Source organism: Octodon degus, unplaced genomic scaffold (genome assembly GCF_000260255.1).
Source record: "Octodon degus isolate 3935 unplaced genomic scaffold, OctDeg1.0 scaffold00475, whole genome shotgun sequence".
Taxonomy (NCBI): domain Eukaryota; kingdom Metazoa; phylum Chordata; class Mammalia; order Rodentia; family Octodontidae; genus Octodon; species Octodon degus.
In genome coordinates, this window is record NW_004525051.1 from 122,447 (window position 1) to 140,786 (window position 18,340).

The window sequence follows — 18,340 nt, forward strand, 5'->3', positions numbered from 1 at the left end:
TTTTTGTTTTTTTTTTTTTTTTGCAGAACCAGGGATTGAACTCAGGCCCTTGTGCCTGCCAGCGAAGCACTTATTCCACTGAGCCATCTCCCTGGCCGCTGTCTTTTTGTCTTTTGAGACAGGGTTTTCCGATGCAGCACAGGTGTAAAGAATGGCTTCCTTTAGCTGCTTTCTAAATTCTGTCTTCCTCTCTTGTCAGTTTGACTAAAGTATTTGGGCACAGATAGCTTTCTCACAGATTTCCCTAGGAGTTTTCTCAAGGCTCTTAGATTTGGGTCGCTTGGGCCATTGTTCTTTCCCGGATTCCTTCTGCCCCTTCTCTCTTCTTCAGACTCACAGTGCCACTGAAAAGACAAAGAACTCCCTATCCTCACAGTGCTATTGGTACTAAGTGAGGTCAGATGGCCCTGGAAGGATCTTCTGGTCAGAATGTTTGGGTCATGGTGTGTAGAAAAGAAAGTAAAAGAGAATGGGATGGAGGAAACAAGGAGGGAAGAAAGAGAAGAGAAAGAAAGAAAAGAACACAGGTGAGATAAAAAAGATTTCCTTCTGTGTTCCCATGTCCCTCCTGAGGCTCCTGTTTGTCTCTATTTGCCTCAAAAGACAAACTAGGACTTCCCTGCTAGGAAAGGAGTGACTCTGCTACACATATTCCTGTGTCTGCATCAGAGTTCCTCCCTGCAGGCCTTGCCCATCATTTCTCCCACCCCTGGGGGCTGATCAGACCCCTAGTAGCCTGGTTGAGGGCAAGGTGAACGTTCTAGAAAGAGAAAGACAATTTTGAGAGTATAAAAGGTCCAGGGATCAGAGCTCTTGGTGGCCTAAGACCAAGGTGATGCAAACTTTCATTGGGCTGACAGTGGAAACCAAGAGAAATCTGGAAGGGTCATGGGTTAGAATGTTAAGTTGGTCATTTTATATAACCGTGTAGCTAGGAACATACTTCAATACTGGAGGTATTGAATTCAATACTGGAGGCTATGCCATCTTAGAAACATAGAAATGTTGAGTATAAACAAAAGAAAAGTTCACAAAATATCTTTTGGAAAATCAGAGGTTTGAATTAGTGCCTTTAGCAATACCACTCTGTATTCACATGTTGATATTTTCTCTTCCTCCAAAATCTTGAATCCTATTGTAGACCTTAAGCTCCCATTTCTGGTTCTAGTTTACTGCCCCCTCTCTTTCCCTGCCTCTCCTTCCTGCTTTCATATGTAAACAATAGTGGAATTCTCTCAGCATTCAGTTGTGACACCCAGTGCCTACCTTGGCACATGAGGAAATACACGGGGGACTGTTTGGGTTCTGTAGTAAGGAGCCACCAACCAGTTGGATTATCTGCAATAGAAATGTGTGTGACACCCTGGAAGCCATGAGTCTGAGGTCAGGTGTCAGCAGAGTAGAGTTGTGCCAGTGACACCTTTCTCATGGAGAGTGCAGTGTCCTCCTTGTATTGTCACATGGTGGTAAGAAGTTCATGGGGTCATTATTTTTTTTTCAAAGACATTGAAATCATTCAGGAGAACTCCACCTTCATGATCCAAAATTAGTTCCTACAGGCTTCACCTTTCTTAATACTGGGTTACAATTTCAATATATTTCTTTTGGGAAGTAGGAGCCCTCAATCTATTGCAACGTCTCTAGAAAGAGACACTGTAAAATGACAAGACTTTGTAAAATAACCTTGAGCTTGACTGATTTCATTGTTAGAGATACAACTTTCCCTGAGATAAAGAGGCTGTAGAGGGAACTACAGTCCTTTTCTTCCCAAGCAAAAATCTAGATGCTTGTGTCTTAGAAGAAACTGGATTTCATAAAGTGTTAGCTTATCTAATCAGTGCGATGACTGGGCAAATGACTACTTATGTTCAAATTCATTCTACCTTATGAGGAAAGAAAAAAACCCGTGCATTTGCACGAACTGAATTTAAGATCCTGTAAGCTGCTCTAGAATAGGCAGCATCCAAGTGGCAACAGGAGTTGAGTGATTTGACACTCATCCCCAACTTGTAGACAACTAGATTTCAACAAAAGCAGTTGAATAAAGGAATGAAAATGGTTGCAATGAATGGTATTCGAAACAGAGGGAAGGAGACAGAGGAGTAGAGAAAAAAATGGAGACCCAAGGCTTGCAGGTCTCAGAGACCAGAGCACTACTTGTGTATTGTTCTTTGTATTTTTTGGTGCAGAACTGGGGATAGAACTCAGGCCCCTGTTGTACAGCTGATAGCATCTGTCGTCCAGAAGTCTAAATGCTCCTGCCCAGAGTCACCAAGGAGAACACATGCAATCAGGCACTGCATGCAAGGTCGAGGCTTTGCTCATATACAGCATACCAGCACTCACAGGAGGCAGTAGACAGAGGTCCCTCAGACCATCAGGCCCTTCCTGGCAGACCCTGCAGGACCACTGGGCTCCATAAACCCATCTGGGACACACACAGTGTGAAGACCAGGGTCCAGGGAGGAAAAGCTCCAGCAGAACAAAAGAACAAAAACTCCCAGGTTAGAGAGATTTCAATCTACAACCTTCTATCTGCAAAGAGGGCAACAGGGCAGAAGGGAATGGCAAGGGAGAGGTGCTCATGGCACTGCAGGTGGGAAGCAGAGTGTTCAAGGGAGGAGGGAGGCACACAGAACCCTCTAGGCCATGCCTCAGCGGTCCACCTCTTCCAAATACCGCATTTAGGTATCAACTCATTGGTGGACTCATCTACAGTGGAGTCCATCATCTCCCCGATCCCAAAACCCCACCTGGGAGCACATGAGACTCGAGGGACATCCAGATAGAAATCATCACACCTAGCCTGACACAGGGAATAATGGTGTGATGAAAGGTGATCTATGTAGCACCAGCTTCCTGGTCTCCTGTATTCCTTGGTGAGGAAGTAATCCAGAACCAAAACTTTTCTTAATGTCTCCAGCAGGGTTATAAAGAGGAGACACTCATCCTTACCTTTCCTAAGTTGTTTTTGACTGCGTCTCGTAGTCTTGTATCAACTACGTGTACTCAGTAGCCTAATGGGATTACTTTCATCCACCATAAAAGTAGGGTTAACAGTGTAGCTCAGTGGCAGAGTTCAGCATTTGCCAGCCCATGGATTCAAACCACCTCACGCACAGACACATACACGTAGGTTCCCACAGAACCCAATCCCACCACACTGTGGCTATATCTCAAAATCATAGTGGTGGACAAGGACTAAAGCCAGCTTCGCTGGGCAGGGAAGGTATAGTCATTGTGTGGTTATCAGGAAGTGAAACACAACAACTGGAGCATTACTAGATAAACTTTGAGCAGGGGCTGGGGAGATGGCTCAGTATAATAAGCGATAGCTTGGCAAGTGCAAGGGCCTCAGTTCAATCCCTGGTTTCACCAAAAAAAAAAAAATGGTTGGGAATTGGAGCAATGCCTGAAAGAGCCAAGCTGATACACTTTTTCCACTTTATCTATGTACTAATGATATTTGTAAAAATGAAGGAGTTCCGGCATTCCAAGTCCCTGAAAGTTCTTTTCAGCTCAAGCTAGCAAAGTGTGCAGTGTCCCCAGAAGCAGTGGTGAGCACTGGAAGCAGAGGAGGCAGCTTAAACTGTGTCCCCAGTGGGACCCAGTTGTCTGTGAGCTTGACTAAGCCTTGAGGGTTCTGGGTGTAGGGTCGGGAATTTGTTGGGTGCGCTAGATCAGGACTCTGGGAGAAGACAGCAAAGAGCTAGTACAAGTTTGGGAGGGGGGAGCAAAAGGCAGGCCCAGGGAAAGCTAGGGCCTTTGCCATGACTCCTTTTGAGCCCAGGATGTTGAGGCCAGAGTACTAACAGAGTACTAACCAGTATAGGATCATGGTGAGCCATGAGCCAGCTCTCCTTGCTACCTGAGCCTGCTTGCCTTGGCATCAGCATGATGAACCCCACACTGCTCTGCCTGCCTCTCGCTCCCTGTGCTCAGACCCTGGACCTGGGCAGTGCCGCATTGTCCAACACAGTGAGCTCCCGTGCTCCCTTGGCCTCCTTCCAAGCCACAGGACCAAACTTTGCATGTCTTTGTATCTGGGGGTGGGGCTGGGGCCGCTCTGCTCAGGCTGCAGCTGGCAAGAGTACTTGGAGCACTCAGGAGTCTGGTAGCCTTGGGTCAGGGTGCAAAGCACAGGCAAATGCAGGGCATGTGGTCCTCTGGGTGCCCAAGAGGTCGTGACGCTTGCAAGATGGAGGCAGCAACATTGGTGGGAGTCAAAACCCAGTGTTCCCTCACCCTTTGTCCTCAAGGCTAGAAAGCCACCTGTACACTGGGAGGCTCCACCAGGCCCTGACTAGGTGCCTTTTTCCTGGAGAGTTAGAGATAGGCTAGGTGGGAGCAGAACTCTGGGGCACTAGCAGTTAAGGTCTGCACTGCTCCTTGTGAGGTTGAGGGTTCTAGGCCCAGTTGGGCAGGAGCTTGTCAGAGTGGACAGGGGCATTGGCTTCTCTTTTTTGTTTGCTGGCTATTGCTCTATAGTGCGTCCAGTGCTTTCTCCTTTAGAACGCAGGGTGGGCAGATTTGCTTGAGCTTCCTCCTTTTCACCCACAAATGCTGGTCATTCTCAGCTGGGAGCGGTAATGACTGCATATTTCTGCCTTTTCACTCTAGCCATCTCTCCCACCACCAGAGCTCGTCCCGGGAACTCCCCCTGCCTCGGTCTCCAGGGACTCTAGGCTTCAAGTACCCAAAGCAGAGATCTTGGGTCCCTTCCTGGTACTGATGCGGGAACCTGTGGGAGGCAGGGAGCCCGGCCAATGCAAGGACTTACCCTGTTGGAGTTTATTCTCTCTGGCGCTGATCTTCCTGACTGCCGCATTGCTGCTATGGGAGAACAGAGAGAAGACGGTGGATTCAGGTATCCTGTCAGATGCTTTTTCTTGGAGGGTAAGGGAGGAGGAAGGGACCTTCAGGCAGAAAAGAATAGCTCGGATTTCTGCCACTGCTCTCTGCCAGAAGCTGAAGGGATCTGTGTGAGCTCTTAGCTTGACTCCACTGGGAGGTAGGACGCTTCCCACTCCTTGGTGTCTGTCCAACTCAGGGACAGGCCTGTTCCCTGCTCTTCCTGGCACCACGTGCATTTCCTAGGCCCAGCTGGGCTGTTCAGGACAGGAGAAGGGACATTGGAAGGAAAGGCCCGCTGGGCATGACCCATACCTGCTTAGGTTCTTGTGGTGAGCAGCTCAGGTGCCAGCTGCTTCAAGTCTTCCAATAATTTTGAGTGTTCTTGTTAATGACCTACTGACTGGATAGGCTCCAGGGAAGACTGCTGGAGGGACATCCTGGCTTTGTGCCAGCAGATTATGGAGGAGGGGAGAAGGCTTTGATCCCAGTCCTTTGTTCTTCACTTCAGGAACTGCATTGTGTCTTTGTTGAATACACACAGTGGAGTGTACTTTCTCCTTGCCTTAGAACTGCAAGAACCGACTGCTGATACCTGTGCTGTTCTTTCTCAGTCTGCTTCTCCCAAGGCTCTGTCATGGGAGACAACTCTCTAGAGCCCGCCCAAGATAACACATCTTATGCACACAGGGCCCCGTGCAGCACTCCTCTTGCTCTCCTCATCCAAGTCCATGAGGAAAGTGGAACTCACGCACTTAGACACACTGTATCCCCATTTCTGACACATCGGCCCCATTCCTGCTCCCATATGGATGCATGTCCACATGTCTGGGTTTGTCTGTTTATCGCTCCCTTGAATTCCACACAGTTTTAGTTTTTCTTTTTTTATCATGGATTTGTGCTTGTCAGGCAGGCACTGTGCCACTGAACTATATCCCCAGCCCCATCCAATCTTACTGCCTTTGTCTCCTCTCTTCAGCTTTCTGGGTTTAGCTGTTGTCTGCCTGTGGAGACCCATAGGCCCAGGCACTAGTACATGCAGGCTTCAAAGGTCCTTACACTCCATGATGCTTTATAGACTTTACGAGACTCCAGACAGATACCTGCTTCTAAATTAGCTCTCAGAATACACATCCCAGCACATGCAGCCTTTGCAGAACTTTTCCCACTTCCCATGATTGGAATGACTCTGATAGATTGATGTCTGATGATGGCCCAAGTTCTCAATCTCACTCAGAATCCTACAGGGAAATTCCTCTCTCCACTGTCACTATGGGGCACTTGCGAGAGCCTCAGCCTTGCTGGAGGGGAGCTGGTGCAGGTGAGCAAGCCCAAGGCATGTGTGCTGTGAAAGCCCACCTCTGAGGGCTTGACAGGTGTCAGGCTGCCTCGTCAGGATACAAGAGGTCTGTATCTCCCCCGGTCCTTGGGTGGCAGGGCCAGAGGGGCCGAGCACTGAGCCAGGCCAGTGAAACATGACAGAAAAGTAGGAACTGATGATGTTGGATCAAGAGGTTTAGAAGGGAAGGTATTAGGTTGTATGTTCCTGGTGAGGCACCCTCACGCATCCCTGGGGTCTGTTCCTGACGCTGGGCATCGTCACAAACCCCTGGCCTCTGTGCTACTACCTCCCCACTCCAGTTTCTGGATCCAGCACAGTGGGACAAGGGTATTTGGTATTGGCAATTGCTTCAGATCTCTGGGCAGCGTGTTCCATGTTTGGCACCACCACTTAGGCTGCTGGTCCACAGATAAGCAGAGTTTGGTGTATCATCCTAGCCAGAGAGATGCTTTCCACAGAACTGTTCTACTTGGGCCTTCACTGGTACAGAGCCAGTGCCGTGGCTGGCTTCCTTAAAATCAAAGGAAACATTTGTGCCAAAATGCTGAAAAGTTCGTTAGACACATGTCAAAAGCATTCCTAAAATGTACATTGTCTGCAAATAAACAGCTCGGCAACCCCAAAACATATACAAATCCCACAGGCAAGAGAGACCTCACTATGCCCGATGCTGGTGTGTGCGGTGCATGAGATACTCTTGTCTCCTTCCTGGGACAAAAACCCCACACTGAAAATGAGGCAAAGAGAGGTTTGTTTAGCTCACGTTTACTTGAGGCTTCAAGACACTGGAGGAGAGGCTGGGCGCTGCCTTGTCCAGGATGACCTTCTCCACATTTCTGAGAAAGCACAGGCTTGCCAGTTTAACTGCTCTGCCCTCTGTGGCCCCGCCCCTCTGGCCCGCCCTCTGGGCCCACCCCTCTGGCACGCCCTCTGGGACTGCCCTCTGACTCCACCCCTCTGACTCCATCCCTCTGGCTCCACTCCCCTGGCCCTGCCTCTCTGGGCCCACCCCTCGGGCTCCACCCCTCTGGCCCCGCCCCTCTGGGCCCCACCACTCTGGCTCCACCCCTCAGGCCCGGCCCGTCTGGCCCCTCCCCTCAAGAGACTGGCTGCTTCTCTAGCCCAGTCTGCCCCATAAATTACACGAGGCATTGGGGTGACAACTAAACAAACCATCACAAGAGGGGACACACCTCAGAGTAGCTCAGAATTCCTAGTAAGAGAAACAAGGTGAGGTTGTAGTCTTCTGCAGTGAAACTAGGTTGGAGTGAGAAACCCCCTGGGCCTTTGGGAGACTTTGGATGGGTCACTGGAGGCTCCCCTGCTTCCTTTTCCACGTGGCACAGGGAGCCAGGAGGAGAGCTTCCTGTGTGGCCCGTGCCAAGGAGAAGCGTGAGCCGCAGTTCAAACAGTGGACCCAAGGCCTCCCCGCTCCATAGGGGAAGCTCTGTCAGTGCTGGCTGTGGTAGTCACATCAGCAGCATCATCAGCATCCTGGTAGTGATGATGTCATCAGCATCAGCATCAGCTGTGCACACAGCTGTATATTATCTTGGGCTTTGAAGGAATATAAGTCATTGAAACATTTTCTAATTTCTGAACATGAATTTATTCCCAATATTTTTTGACCCTTCCTTTCTTCCTTCTTTTCTTCCTTCCATTCTTCCATCCTTCCTACCTTCTTTCTTTTCCATTTTTTCTGTTGTCTTTAACACTGTTTCTTTCCATAGTAGTAGGGATTAAACACTGGGCATGTACTTGCCAGGCAGGTCCTCGAGCACTGACTCCGCTCTCAGCCATGATGCAGGATTTATTGCTGTTGAGTAAACTTGTGTATCCATGATGCTCATCTGTCACATCCTTCCTATTTCTTTGAGCAAAAATTTGGCAAATGCCATGGGACAATGTTTATTTACACATGTCTCAGTTAAGTTCTCACTTCGGGAACAAAATATCCAACACCACAATAAAAGAAGAAAAGATTATTTAGCTCCCAGTTAGTGCAGGTTTGAGTCCCTACTCAGCAGGCTCCAAAGCAGAGGGGCACATGGCCGAGGGCACCGATCATGGACGTGAAAAGCAGCAAATAATAAAGGGAGGAGTTAGCAGGAATATAATGACTTATATTCCTTCAAAGCCCAAGATAATATACAGTTGTGTGCACAGCTGATGCTGATGCTGATGACATCATCACTACCAGGATGCTGACGATGCTGCTGATGTGACTACCATGGCCAGTTAGTATCTGGGGTAGTTAGCGGGCCTCTCTGATTTCCTTCTGTTGTCTCAGGCTATCCACCCCAGAGCAGTGTACCACTCACTCCCATAATCCAGCATTGGATCATGAATTAGTCACCAAATCTAGAAGCTGCCCCCAGATCCAGGATATGGCTCAGTGGAATAAGTGCTTCCCTGGCAAGCACAAGGGCCTGAATTCAATGCCTGTTTCCACCAAAAAAAAAAAAAGCAATAGAAGCTGCCCCCATGCCTGCATGAGGCTTAGGGGGAATAACCAGGCACAGAACAACAAGTTTGCTAATTTCTTCCTAAGTTCTCTATGAAGAAAGGACCATACAAGTCATATTTTTAATATTTTTAAGCATGTTTCTTTCCTATACACTCTTGGCAACACTGTAGAGTACTTTATAACCCCAAGCCCTTTGAAAATTAAGAATTTTGAATTGATTCAGCACACTGAGGTAGCCATCACAGCAGAAACTCATGGAAGAGGTGTTCCCGAACTGCTTTAGAAAGTGACAAGAACAGACTGGGTGCAGTGGTCCATCTGTCAGGTGGCTGAGGCAAGAGGATCAATGCCAGCCTGGGCTATGATAAAGTTATTTCAAAGCCAGCCTGAACATATAGTTAGATCCTGTATCAAAAGACAAAAGTTAAAAAAAGAGAATAAAAAAAGAAAAAATATATAAGAAGAAAAAATTGTCAACAACGTGATACATGTATTTGAAGAACAAGAAGCAGTTAAAGGGGGATTAAAGGCAACATGACTTTCCCTATAGTAATTTTTTCAAGAGTGAAACTGTGAAAACCTGGGATTTCCTTTACTGGGAAGTTTTAAATTATATCTGCAGTTTCATTGATGGGTATTAATATATTTGGAATTTTAAAATTTCTTGGTCCAGCTTTGGTAATTCATATGGATCTAGAAATCTGTCTACTTTTTCTGCATTCCGTCTTATCAGAATACAGGTTCTGAAGATGGTTGATGAGGACTCATGAAGCAACTATGACATCATTCGAACCACAATTGTTGGCCAATGGTTGTGTTTTACTCGATCCTAAACATACCAGGTATACTTTCCTACAAAAAATAATAAGCACAAAATACCATGGAGAATTTTTCCTAAAAATTAGAGCTAAATGTTCAATTTCACAGACAAAGGAGAATTTATATCTCCCTAAAAAACACTGCAAAGAATCCTGGAGCAGACTTGTGTGCAGACAGCTTAGACATCATGAGAACCTCCTAAAAAGACAAAGAGACCAGCAAAATGTCACATATGTGCGACCAGAAGAGTCAGGAAACCAAAACACACGTGAGCAGTGTAACTGATCTTGTATGTGGAATGTGCAATTTTCATGTGTGAAAAGTCTCTTGCATATAATCGTTCAAGTACAGATCATTTTTGTGGTAGAGTTTTACTTGTATATTCACTGTAGTCTACATAGTTTTTTGACGGAAACCACTATGAAGCAGCTCCGAGCAGGATGTAAGTGCCCAATCAACTTTTCATGCCTACTTGTCAGTCTGTCCACGCCAAGGCCCCTGGTCTGGAGACGGGCAGGGAACTCATAGTAAGTGAACCTCTGTGAGACACTGATCCCATCTGAGGCCTGCAGTGGTGGGTGAAGCCTTGAAGCCTCCCAGGAGAAGACAGGGCCACAGCTAAGGATGCCTGCTCCAAGCTCCATTATCTAGACAAGGACTGTAGCTGCAGACATCTCACTCCTGTGAGGAAGACCTTCCAGGAGGTAACATAGTTCTTCTAAGTGGACATGATGGATTAATGGAGAAGTCCATGAATGGTCCTGCTCAGATGCCCACCCTCTTCAGTATTCTCCTCCTTTTATAATTAAATAGATATTGGCCACCCAGAGGATGTCTTTGTCTTAACTTGTGCAAAATCCTCAAATCTGTGAAAGGGATTTCATCATCCTGGAGCCTTAAAATCATGCTCCTTATTATTTATTTGTTTGTATTTAGTACAGGCTCTACCAGGCTTACAGGGTCTCAGGACGTAGATCTGTCTCATAGTGATCAGCCCCTGTTCAGCCTCCCAAAAGCTGGGATTACAGGTGCGTGCCACGTCCCAGTCTCAATGGCATCTCAGCCAGCCCCAGGAGGCGGGTCACATAGCACACATCGAACCTGGCTGCTGCACTCTGCCTAAGCAGGCTCTTTAGTCTGCTGAGTTATCTAGCTGGCCTTTAACTCTTTTATTTAAGTCTTCTCCCATGACTTGGGAGGTCGTGGGCTTAATCAGCACACAATAAGGGATACTGATCATGTGTTTATTGATTTGCTTTTATTTTTGAGAAATGGTCTGACTGTAGTGCAAGGCATTCTTGAGTTCAAGGCGATCCCCCTGCCTCTGCCTCTGACTTGTGGGATTACAGGTGTGCACCCCCTTGTCTACTGCACATACAGATTTATATGTATATTTTAGATTTATTAAGTATACCCTTGATCTAGGAGACATTGTTTTCCTGAAGGTATAGCATATTTTATTGATATTTCATTTCCCTGCGAAGTGCACACGGTACAGTGGGAGCCTCCTGAGAAAACAGGAAGAGAAGAGATGATTGGTATGACCTACCCTAAAGAGAGGAAAGCCAATAATACATGCTGTCAGTGTAAGGTAAGCCTGCGCATGGAACGTGCTGTTGTCATGAGAGGCAAACACTGCATCAGTGATAACGTTTTCAATTTTGATTCTATTTCATTTAGAATTCTTGTTTAGATTTTATAGGCAAGTAAATGAATGATAATGAAAATAATGTTTCATGTCAACATTATATATATTAAAATTTGACCTTATGTCATTTCGTTTTCTTCATAAGTATACATTGTTTAATACAATATATAAAATTTATAAATAGAAATACCCCTAAAAGCAAAAGTATTCATAGACTCTCCATGATGAACCATTAAAATAAATTTACCATGCTCTTCCTCCCATGTGGATGTGAAGTGACCTGGAAAGTGGATCTTCAAGGTGAAAGTGGAACATTTAGCTCTTTTAAGAGCTTTACAGGAAAGGAGGAGAAAGAAAAAAAGAAAAAGGAAAGAAAACAGAAATAGCCTAGCAATTGAAATAGCTTCTACCTTGCTGTGTAGTGCTCAGGGTTCAAGGAACTCATGGGAAACAGTCCCATGAGCAGTGAAACTAGCGCTTCACTGTAATGCTCAGCTTTTAGGGCTGTGAGCTCACTTGCTTGGGCCAGCAGTCCGACTCTTTCTTTCTATGAGCATCTCCGATTGTGGCACTGGTGGCTTTATTTATTTATTTATTTATTTTTTTACATTTTTCAGTTGCTTCTTTCCAGGAGGAAAAGCACAGACTCTGGGACAGTCTTGCTAGCAGGAGGTCTGTCTACAGAGCCCTGTCATGTGAGCACCATGTGGTATGTCCAGTCGCTTCCTGTGATAAGCAGAATACTCCACTGAGACACAAAATGAAAAAAGCAAAAAATCATCCTTCTCAACAACATGTGTTTAGGAAAATACCTTTCAAAAAAACCAACATACATAAATAAAACCTACAGAGTATGTAGTAAAACATTTTAACTTAATAAGTACTTACTTACCTCTTGCCTTCCACACACCAGGCTTAGAACACAATGAAACTGAAAAAAACTAAACTACCAAATTAAGGTACCATGAATCTCATATTAAACCGGATCACAGGGGAAAGTGCAAACGCAGTCCCCCACTACCACAAATTCTGCAGTCGAGTTTCCAACATTTGGGGAAATCACAGGGGTCAGCACATCCGGAGTGCAATGGATAAGCATCGCCCTGGGAAAACCACCTTCGTGATCATGGTGTCTCCCCTGCCAGGTAAGTATGACTGCTGCTGCGTCCTCCCCCACCAAGCTTCCTGCGTGCCTCACTCTGCACTCAGGCTCATTTGCCTTCATGCACTCTCGGGTCCTCCTAGCCCGTCCACGCAGCAGATGCGCTGGGCTGCCAAAAACCGCCCTAAGCTGTCTCCCTGGTCACAGGAAAATCATGAGGTTTCAACACCAGGGCTCCAACCAGCAGCCCCAGCACTGCCTTATCTGCATAGGACACGCCCTCCAGTGATGTCACAGGACGCCCTTCCCTCAAGCCAACACCCGTCCCCCTTCCAGCTTCCAAGCCATCTACACCGCCCCCCCCCCCCCTGCTGGGGCATTGGCAGGGCAGTGATGTTGTCTCTCTCATTTCCTCTTGTTCCCTCAACCAAATGGGGACAGGGTGTGGAGATCCCAGCCTGGCCTCCCAGAGCTGCGGAGGTCCCCACCCACACTGTGTCAGGCGGAGGGCTCCTGGGGCACCTCCTGACACCTGGGTGCCCTTCTGCAGGTAAAGGCTGTCACTGCGGGGAGCAGAGCCTTTGAGATTGCAGAGGAAGCTGGCCCTGCTCAGACGCGCTGATCTGTGCGATGTAGTGGTCCAGTTCGAATGCGAAGCTGTCCAAGATCCAAAAGAAACCTGGGCGTCCTTAGGGAGCTAGAGCCTGTGCTCAGGGGCCTGCGTCCTACCACTTACTGGTCTTTTAGAGTCAGCCAGTCCTCCGCAACTGGACACCCTTCATCACAGCAAAGGTCAGAAATCTCCGCTCAGCTGCTGCTTCCAGGTTTCATTTCCTTGTCCAGGAGCTTGTCCTGAAAAGCTCGAGTCTGCTCAATGTTTGCTTTTCCTTGTTGATGGCTTTTGGCACAGATGCCTCACATGTGACAGGAGGACGAGTGACAGAAAAACATTGTCTTCCTTCTCCTGCAGGTAGAAATGTTTCCCACCATACAACTATGAAGATGTTATCAGGGCAACATTTCTTTATGCATTTAGTACAGAGTCTCACTACGCACATAGAACTTGAAGTGATTCTCCTGATTTCAGCCTCCCAAGCACTGGGATTGCAGGTACTTGCTACCACGCCCAGTCTTACCAGTGCTGTATAGAAGCCCGACATCCATCAGTTTTTCCCTTGGCATGACCTGAAGCACCCAGATCTTCCAAGAGGGAATGAATTCTGTTGCTCTTTCTCTGAGGTTCCTTAAACCTGCTGTAGACTGAGAGTGTTTCGAGGGTCTCCCAGCCTTAGAAAGCACTGCTAGGGCGAGAGGATTAATTCACTGCCCTAAGAGGGTCCTCAGCCACTGAACTCACTGAATTAGAACTGGTTTTTGTCACGTTCTTCCTTGTGCGACTTTGTCCCAGAATATTAGCACTCCTGCTCAGTGAACCCCTGCCAGGTGCCAGGCAGTGCCCATGAGGTGCACCTGTGCTCACCTGTTGTCACTGTCGTGACAACACCCTGCTTAGGAGGAACCACTGCTCACCCTCATCCCTGCGATGGGCTTGGAAGGTCCAGCAGGACTCAGAGCCTGAGGAAGCCTGGCTCCAAAATCATGCTCACAACCACTGGTCCTACCTCATAAAAGAGAACCATGAATGGTACAAATCTTGAGTTGAAATGTAACTGCATATTGGAGATGAAAAACAGCAAATCAGGAACTGCAGACAGACCTAAAGCTGTCCCCAGTAGCCTTGCATCTGTCTGGCTCCCCATTATCCTCATCCCAGTGTGGTGGATTTCTAACTGGTGGTCAACTTGTTACACCCAGCTGAACTGAACTAACATGGTGCTGGGTGTGGGAGGCCCACGCGAGGGTTGTTTCCAGCAGCATAAGAGGCAGAACTGGAGAAGCTTTTGAGAGGCTGTCAGGGATGCTGTTTGGAGAAGCTGTTGGAGTGGCTGGTTCTCCTTGCTGACCTTGTAATCTGGCTTTCCCAGTGAACTTGCAGTTTTTCTTGGAGGAGGAGCTGGGACCTCATTGTTACTGGGAACAACTACTTGTGGTCCTCCTCTTGAACATGACTTCCTAGCTCCGCAGGACAAGATGGTACACAGCTAAACCTCGTGGATTAGCTTGTCGTGTTGGCTTTCCTGATGGGAACTCAGCTTTTCTCATCACTGGAGGATCTTGGGACCTCACTGTTGCTGAGGATGGCTGTGTTACCTTTAGGGTACCTCTGGTGCTTACCTTAAACTTTACTTCATGCTCCAATTGAGACCCCTCAGCCTGTTAGCACAGATCCTTCATCCTGCTGGCATAGACCTTCTGGCTTCCACCACTGACCTTTGAGCCTTTCCAGTACAGATACGTGAAGCAGCCCTGCATGAGACTTTGTTGTGGGCTCTAGGCCTCCAGTTGGACTTGTAGGAGGCATTGTTATGAACTCTCAGTTTTCATCTGGACTCATGCAGGATATTAGGATCCAGGCCCTCGGTTGGATTCTTGGGTCTTTTATGTGTGGAAAAGATTTCCTGCACTTGTCTATGATTCTTTGGGTGATTCGTTGTAAAATAATATTACCCAATGTGTCCTGTAGTGCACTGTTTCCCTTGCAAAACCCCAAAGCATGACACCCAGCTACTGCTCTCCAGAAAGCTTCCAGTGAAAAAAGATTCTGTCCACAAGTGTGTGTTTCCCTCCCCTCTGCCTTTTTTTCTTACTTTCTGGATACCCCTTCCCTATCTATTCAGTTCTTGTTATCAATCATTATTTAAATTAAAAGTAGGAAAACTCTGTGAAGAAGAAGATAACTAACTGCTCATCTACATTTCCATCCCTGGATTTAGCAAATACTAACATCTTTATAACAACTGTATTCCAATCTGCTTTAAGTTATGCCATCTTTTACAAAACTATGCACGCTTATTAAACACAATTCAAGCAATGCAGGAATATGTACATATTTTGAACATGACAGATTGATAGTTAAACACGGATGGAGTCATCTTCAGGAATGTGTTTCCCTTGCTGTGGACTGCAGCACATTAGGCAAAGACTTCCCCGAGCCATATCCCCAGCACTAAATAGGGTTACTAAAAACTTAAACTGTTGGGTCTGGAAAATCACTCAGTGGCATCAGCGCCTGTCTGGAAGCACAACATCTTGAGTTCAGCGCCCAGGACCTAAGACAAAGCCCAACACTATGCCCTCCTTTTTGTTTTTAAAAACAGGAGCAAATTATGCATGAAAAAGATAAAAACTTAATGAAGGAATGACTAGGCTTTCCACTAAGGGAATTCTTATACAGTGTCTCTCAGACTAAACATATTCATGAATTCCATTAAAGTTAGGAATCTCTATACAAGCCCTTACCCAATGGCAGGTATACTCAGTGATGTGCACTCAGCACTTTGTTACATGAGAGTCTCCCTACTTCCCCAGGCTGCCTTGCTATCCTCCTGCCTCAGCCTATGAGGAGCTGAGAATTCAGGCCCGGGCCGCAGTCCCTCCCGGGGAAGGCACTGAAGGGGGACTTTCCTCATGTTTGCACACTTTGTATTTCAGGAAGACCTCCTCCTCCCACAGCTTAGAAACAGAGGTTCTTCGTGGACCTCGATCAGGCCCCAGGACGAAGGGCATGCACCTCAGCATCCTGAACCCTGGCAGGGCATGTGTGCCTTGTACTTCGTTTTCTCTGACTGATATTTGTCCTGTACCAGCTCTACTAGGATATTTATTCCATGGTTGCTTGGTCTGGAAGACCACGGTGTGCCATCCCTGACATAGCCACGAGGTGGCGCCCTACTCCTTCATCATCTTGCCCCTTCCCTCTGCCCAGGACAGCAGGATCAGAAGTGAGGTCAGGTTAGCAAGCAGCCCTAGGAGAGGGTGCAAGGTGCTTACACCTGCCACGACCATAGTTCACACGGTCTCTGCCCTAGAGTTCACCTCTCAGGTGTTGTCACGTGGGGAAAAGTAAATTGCTTCTGACAGTCAGGACAACTCCAGGCCCGGGGAGTGTCTGTGACCTGAGGTCTGCACTGCTTCCCCTGGGGTGTGCATCACCAAGTGGGGGCCCGGAGCCCAGTGTGCAGAAAGTGACCTTGTGACTTGGTGTGCAAGTAATTTCAAGGCTGACCTAGGAGCGTGGTTCTGCTGCAGTAGGAAGGTCCAGATTTTCAAGCAGCCACAGGCTCTAAAGTGTCGGCCTTTGCCCTTGTGCTGGATGAAACACAAGCTCATGATGGGTCACTGGGATGAACACAGTCCAGCAGGACAAGGGACAGCGGCAGGAACCCAAGGCTCTGCCACAAGAGAGGCTAGGCAGCGGTCAGGACAGGGCTTGCAGGAGAGGACGTAACTGAATTGTCCTTCCCCCATGCCAGCGTCCTTCCGTCTCTTAGTTGCTGAGGAAATTGTTCCTGTTACAGGGCCTGTCATTTCTGTCTCCTAGAGAAACAAAGATAACATTAGAGGAGTGCCTTCACTCTTCTAGGCAGAATTATTTTCTCTCTGTTTCTTAAAATTTTATTTAATTTTTGTGATACTGGGGATCAATCTCTAGACCTTGTGCTTGCCACACAAGCACTTATGCCACTGAGGTATATCCCTGTCCCTCCTTCTTTTGAGAGACCATCTCAAGATTTATTATGAAATCTTTATTAAAACCATTTAAGATCTGGCCAGATAGCTCAGTGAACTAAAGAGCCTGCTTCTGCAGAGTGCAACGGCAGAGGTGCAATCCCCTGGCGTGCTATGCCGCACAAGACTGCCTTTTCCAGAGCACCTGCACCAAATTCCGACCAGATTGTGGAGCACCTCCAGCTTGCACCGCTTCTCTGAACCCAATCTATTAGTCCACAGTGTTTAATAATAGTAAACTAGCACCTAGACGTATACCAGGAAATTGGGGAGCTTCCACAAATCGCAAATGAAAAGCAAGACTCTTGTGAAAGTAATTCCACACAAGAACTCATTAGTGTGGCATGGTGGCGCACACCTGGAATCCCAGCCCTCTGGAGGTTGAGGCAGGAGGAGAGTTGTGAGTTCAAGACCAGCAAGGGCTACAAAGTGAGCTCAAGTCCAGCCTGAACTGCATAGTGAGACCCTGCGTCAAAAAGACAAAACAGTAAAAAAATAAATTGCAGCACTTAAAAGTTAGAAATGATACAGTAACTATGTGGATCTAGCTATAGAGCATAATCTTTGTGTGGGGGTAGATTTATTAAAAATATCTGTTCATGTGAGTGCTAAGAAAATGCAATGATAAGCTATAGAAATAGGCATTGCAAGAGTGATGAGCTAAGAGACAGGGTAGGAACTGACTAGAGGGGGCTTTTTCTCAGTTGATGGCTATTATCTATAAGCTTTGTGTTGAGTATATTTGGTTTAAAACTCAAACTTCACTAACATTTGTGAATTTTGTGTGAACTTCAGAGCAGTATTTGATTGTTCTGATAGGAATCCCTGGACTACAGACTGGACTATGGATGGATAAAAGCCAGTGTACAGCCTGACAGCTAGTTCTAAATTTATTGTACATTGATCAAATCTCATAAGAATAAAAAAAAAAAGATGTACAACTTGAAATATATGTACCAGGAAAATAGTTAGGATCCATTATTTCACTGGTAAAGGATCCATAAATACTGCCTTGGGAGGGTTGGGACGGGGCCCTTATCCTTGGGAATGTTTTTTGCTCAGCTGAGAACCAGCACAGCACAGCCTGACCTTTGCTGTGGCAGCCCCTCATTTTTAGATGGTGGTGGTTGGGTTCATTCTTTTTAATTAAAATTTTTTTTAAATTTATTTGGTGCAGGATCTTGCTATGCAGCTCAGACTCGTAGTGCTTCTCCTGCCTCCCCAGCGCTGGGATTACAAGCATGCACCACCATGCCCTGTCTCAGTGGCTGGCACGATGCACTCAGGGTTCCAGGGCCAGTGCGCCATGCTGTCCTGGTGATCAAACCCAGGTCCTTCAGCAAGCAAGGCTTACCTCTGATTTGCCAGGGCATCGTGGCCAGAAGGAAGAAAATCCCCATGAGTTGTTTTGGAAACCAAAAGTGGGAAGGGCAGCACCCCTCCTCAGAACATGTGCAGAAAGTGTCCCCATGTGATCAGACT

General features: G+C 47.0%; 1 long non-coding RNA gene and 1 other non-coding gene across 2 annotated transcripts in view; one reads left to right on the top strand and one right to left on the bottom strand.

Moving 5' to 3' along the window:
• Positions 1–18,340, top strand: part of LOC111814747 — a 120,157-nt gene that overhangs the window by 14,419 nt on the left and 87,398 nt on the right. The window lies entirely within an intron of this gene.
• LOC111814748 lies at positions 12,117–12,280 on the bottom strand. The gene has a single exon (XR_002819652.1). It is a non-coding gene; the product is annotated as a U1 spliceosomal RNA (small nuclear RNA).